Here is a 5,809-nt window from a genome sequence, read left to right on the forward strand (position 1 = left end):
TGCTTGTTATTTTATATTTATGAAATTGTTTACTTACACATTTGCGTTCGCTATGTTTTGGCATTTCCTACATTTGCACCACTTCCACTTTTCACATTTCATTTTTCACCGTCTAAGAGTAGATTTATCTGCAAAAACCTACACTTGGCTTGCAATATTGTGTTATCCGACATGATATATTACTTCATGTTCATACCGTGCACTTCTCTGAACCTTCAAACCTGACACTACTTTGAAAATCTATGAATCCTCGGCATGACGCCAAACACAATGGAGTTCTATTCCTGTGTCTGAGAAAATACCAGGGTTTGAATTTTCTAGCAGCAAACTACTCGTACCTCTCTTCAAGTCTCATTTCCTCCCCCACTCACCAGTGTTAGATAGTGTGTTATTTCAAATTTAAACGAAGAACTCGAAGATATGCGCTGCAAATCTTGCTATTTTAATGGTAGCATAATCAATATGCAGGAAGTTTTCTCAATTATGATACCTAGAAATATGATTAGCATAAAGGTTTTAGCATTTTGTTGCAGTTTTAGAAAAAAAGAGTTGCATTTTGTGTTAACATTTCGATTGCAGATTCCATGAAATTGTTTAAAAATAGTAGTTTTCCCTCTTTATAGAGTAGTGGAAATTAAGCTATTTATTCATAACGATAGAGCAGCGGTAGCGAAAATGTAATCGTGCGCCGAGCCACTGTGTAACCTGCAACGTGCATAGCACCTATGGAGGGAGGCGGACACCCGAAGGGGAAGTGAAGCAACTGTCTGACTTATTAACGGATTTTCATTTTCTTTACGCCAAGCACTTAAATATAATCTTATACAGTACAAGGCTACAAACAAATGTTTAGTATGTGTAACGAAGAAAGAAATGAACAATAAATGAACAATATCACAATCTAAAATTAACTGTCTTCAGAATGTCTCTGCCACAAAGTTTCAAAATCAGGAATTATGTCACTTAATGCCAGTCATAGCTGACCACGAAGGTATTTGTCTGTCAGTCGTGATCTTAATTTGGTTTTTACTACTTTAATTGTTGAAAATAATTTTTCACAAACGTAAGTTGTAGCGAACATGGCTTCAACAGAGCAAGCGAAAGAACGAAGCTTCGGATATTTATTTTTCGGCAAAGATTTGAAAGTTCAACATTTGTCAAGTCCTTACATCTAGCTTTCATTTGACATCACATAGTAAATCAGTGAGTTCGAACTGAAGAGCTAACTGCATTATTCGTACACCTGCTGAAAAAGGGTCGACGTACAGAGATGATGATGATGATAACAATAACACTTAACCTTTTAATGTTTCATCAGCAACATATAGTATAGTGCCGTTTTGTGTTATACAACCGTTTTCCTCGTAATACTTTTGAACAAATCATACGTTTAATATTATCATCATATTGACAGCAAAAAAATGCGTCCTCCCATCCTACTTGGAACTTTCGTACATGGTTTCGAGAGAGACATATACCACTCGCAGGTCAGAGACAAATACAAATGGAATGAAGTTTGACTTCAGTGAGTGAGAGGGTGGGGGTTGGCGGAGGTTAGAAGCAAGCGAAATGCACAGCTATCACTGCGAACCACAATGCCTCGCGAGTCACGTTCTCGCCACGGCTGCGAGTCTAAATAGCAGAGGTTCTTGCTTGAGTTTACTTTGACGTTATGTTAATAATTCTGCAGTATTAAAATTCCGTAGGCCTAACAATTAAGTTTGGAGGGCAAAGATCGTTATTAGCGTCCTCTGTTGGCTAAAATGGGAAACTATAGCAGAGCATATGCGAGGATCGCGGGAGAACCTGATGATATTAAGAAAGTAATTTTTTATTATCAAATTAAACTAAAATAAATAGCACTGCAGGATATTAATATTCATAAAAATATTACAGTAGGCTACTACGAATATTTGCTGTATAACCTAAATTAAAATATTACGACAATATGGTTAAGGAGACAAACATAATCTAATTCGACGAATGAAATATGAAGATAAACAGCTGTTTTATTACTTGGTTATTTAACGACGCTATATCAACTACTAGGTTATTTATCGTCGATAGAATTGGTGATAGCGAGATGCTATTTGGTAAATTGTGACTGAGGATTCGCGATAGATTACCTGACGTTTGCCTTACGGTTTGCGAAAACCACGGAAAAAACCCAATCAGGTAATCAACCCAAGCGGAAATCGAACACATGCCCGAGTGCAACTCCGGATCGGCAGGCAAGAGCTTCAGGCGACTGAGCTACTCCTGTTTCTGCTTAATGTCATTATGTAGTATGGTTATTGACATGATGTAAATAGTAACGATTCAATGTTAATGTACAATACACTTTAATTCCTTCCTGAAACAGAATGATGATAAACTGCAAACTTTACAAAAACGTTCACCAGTAACTTGTAATGTACAACAATACATATTTCATAAAAGTAAAGTCAACCCCATGACAGGCCATAAAGGGCGCAGAGGGTGGCGAGAGGTTAAGGCTCCCAAACAATCGGCTTTTAATGGCAGTAGGGATCCATACCTTTCATATCTTTGTGGAATGGGCCCCTACTATCCAGTACGTCTGTATTTCCTAAGGCTATGGAACTGTGAAATTTCTAACTTCTACATTTTTACATCAATTAAACTGAAATGTTTAGCACGTATATCTTACAATTTGGATATGAAATACACAAATTTTCACTTTGATATTCCAACTAGTTTACTTATAATTAATTTTATATTCTTTGCTACTGAATTATAATTGACCCAATTTTCAAAGTTTACAGAATTGTCCTTTAAATTTATATTTAACTTATTCCGGGTAGATGTAGGCTATGTAAAATGTGACACATGCTTTTCATATTCCTCCAATTACTTTTTGAGAAAAGAAAAAAGTATGGACTCTATCAGTTGTTAATATTTTCAATTTTTTTTAAACTTATGACATCCTCAACACATGCTGATTTCAATACTTTCAAAAATATAAGAAAACACATGTGGAGCCTACAAAGCACAAAAGAATCAAGTCCACCTTTGGTCAATTGGGAGATATTTCGTCTGTACATACCTTAGTTAAGGCTACTTTCAGAGCACAAAAGAATTGTGTCCTCACAATCTTCGCAATGATGCAGATTTTTAAAATCACACTCACCTTTAATGAGTAATTAACTATACATAAAAGACTTCTAGTCTAATTTTCTGAAGCGTTTATTTTCGTGACTTGATTCCCTTGTGCTCTGAGCGCCCCATGTGTCAGTTTACTTCGCATACTTTTTTGGACTTCTGTGCGAAATTTCACTGAGATTGGAGAAAAACTTCATTCATTAGAATATTTTGAATGTTACAAAATGTTGAAAATTGGAAAATGGACAAAAAGAGTATCAAAATACAATATACAGTACATACACTGAAAATTCTGTAGCTTAAAACTGTCCAGCACCATATGTTGAACAGTCTTCCTTCTTCTTTTGCTACTCTGCAGATATTTTGGGCAGTTTGAGTCTCTTACGTTCTGATCTATGTGCTGCTTTGTTGGAAAATTCGATGTGTTGAATTCGACGCTTGTCCCTTGCCCGGTTGAATTTCTTATCACTCTCAATTATGTCCAGCCATGTCACATCTTTCTTCACTTTTACAGTTACTTCAGACCCCATTTTGAACAAACTAACTACTGTAGTTGTTGAAGTAGCTGCTATGTCAATCTTTTTCAAGGATCCAAACACCTCCTCGGAACCATTTTGCATGCAAGACAAGCTTCGATTATATATTATCTATAACCTTTGTTCCTATCTACCACACACATTTTTCTCCTACATAAGAGCGCGAAATATGAACTGGATTAAAATTGAAATTAGTTACAATAACGAATAAATTCTGTCAGAATGGCAGCTGAGTATCAGTTTAAAGGGCTGCAGCTCCACGCACGCGCTGGTCCCTTTAAATTCGTCCTGATGGGCTTTAAAGTGTCACAGGGCCAAAATAAGCACAGATTTGGAAAACTGAAACATTTAATTTTTTTAGAGTTAAAAACAACATTTCCATTTTTTCATGTTTTTTTCGTTATTTCCATCTTAACATATCACATAGAAGTCAAGAAATTGCTTCGTCTAAACATATGCATTTGAGCCGCACTGAATCTCCTAATATATGTAGAGATTTTAATAAAATTCGTAAGATAATAAGGGAGCATCCAGTCTTACGCAGATGTAAAGGCAATTTTATATAGTGCTTATTGTCCGAATATTACTTCGTTTCGAAATGTACAATATAGTGTGTCATGACGAGACGAAACACCAAGTGAGGTAGAAAAAAAACAATGAATAATTTCGAGGGAAAAATTGTTCCGGAGCCGGGTATCGAACCCGGGACCTTTGGTTTAACGTACCAACGATCTACCACTGAGCTACCCGGGATATAGAGGGAGAAATTGGATCGGTGTCGGTTAGAGTTCCCGGGTAGCTCAGTGGTAGAGCGTTGGTACTTTAAACCAAAGGTCCCGGGTTCGATACCCGGCTCCGGAACAATTTTTCCCTCGAAATTATTCAAACCAACTTTACAGGGAGTTATACCTGAAATCTTGATTTGCATAATACACGTTACTGGTCGTTAACAGAAAACCACAATTTAAGTCACACAGAGTTAGTGTGCACTCGAAGTTGGTTGCTTGACGGTTGTCAGCCCACTTTGAGGTCTGTGGATATAGAGGGAAAAATTGGATCGGTGTCGGTTAGTGTTCCCGGGTAGCTCAGTGGTAGAGCGTTGGTACATTAAACCAAAGGTCCCGGGTTCGATACCCGGCTCCGGAACAATTTTTCCCTCGAAATTATTCAAATCAACTTTACAGGGAGTTATACCTGAAATCTTGATTTGCAAAAAAAAAAAAAAAAAAAAAAAAAAAAACAATATTCGTAAAATGGCTCATAGTGAATGCGGAAAATGTTAAAAAACTATTCTAAAAATAATTCATAATTCAACCATTCAAATAAATATATAATATTAAAAATAGAACTAAAACATAAATTATTATATGCTAGACAACCCGATTTTAATGTCACATTTAACCCACCAAATAATTTTTAATTTGCTATTTAATGGCGTTGCATTAAATATGAGATTACCTAGCTTTGGTTGATTTGGTTGTAGCAGAGCAGTATTTTTGAAATTTAAACTGAAGATTCGTTACGAAAGTATCTTACATTCGATTCACAGTTGAGGAAAACCTCTACACAAGCCCACCAAGTAATCAACCCAAATGGGATTCCAAAACACGCCCGAATGCAGCCTCGGACCTTGAGTCCCAGTTGCAACCCCGGAGCTACGTCTGTGACCCCTACTACGTAAAATAGCCTAAATGTTGTATCTTAATGCCGTTGATGACTAAACATATATATTCATAATAAACGTAATAGAAATTAATCATTTTTAGTAAAACAATGATTAAAAATTAATATTGTTACGCTTTTTCCACTCTTCAGTGACTTGCACCTAATATTCGTTCATCTCGATAGACGTAAGCACACTCATTGTCAGCAAGTTGCGATAGCCTTACAGATTTGCAGCCTGCTACGGAAGATTAGACGACAATGAAATTATGTTACGAAGGATTGCAGGAGCAGAGAGGAGACATTTCATCTGTTACTGACTGTACATGTCAATCGCAACGTATCAACTGACGTCAATTCATGATTTGTGTCTACTTGTACATGATATTGACAGACGGCATAGCTAAGACAAACTTTCAGATGAACGTTTCTTGTCTTCAGTAATACAACAGATGTTATGAACAGTAATAAACTCATACTAATATATACAT

The 5,809-nt window shown here is 36.3% G+C and overlaps 2 non-coding genes across 2 annotated transcripts; both read left to right on the plus strand.

Moving 5' to 3' along the window:
- The first annotated feature begins 4,445 nt into the window (after window positions 1-4,445).
- On the plus strand, window positions 4,446-4,517 carry TRNAK-UUU (transfer RNA lysine (anticodon UUU)). Its single transcript has one exon. It is a non-coding gene; the product is annotated as a tRNA-Lys (tRNA).
- Window positions 4,518-4,730: 213 nt separating this feature from the next.
- Window positions 4,731-4,802, plus strand: TRNAN-AUU (transfer RNA asparagine (anticodon AUU)). Its single transcript has one exon. It is a non-coding gene; the product is annotated as a tRNA-Asn (tRNA).
- Window positions 4,803-5,809: the final 1,007 nt, after the last annotated feature.

Source organism: Periplaneta americana, chromosome 10 (genome assembly GCF_040183065.1).
Source record: "Periplaneta americana isolate PAMFEO1 chromosome 10, P.americana_PAMFEO1_priV1, whole genome shotgun sequence".
Lineage (NCBI taxonomy): Eukaryota > Metazoa > Arthropoda > Insecta > Blattodea > Blattidae > Periplaneta > Periplaneta americana.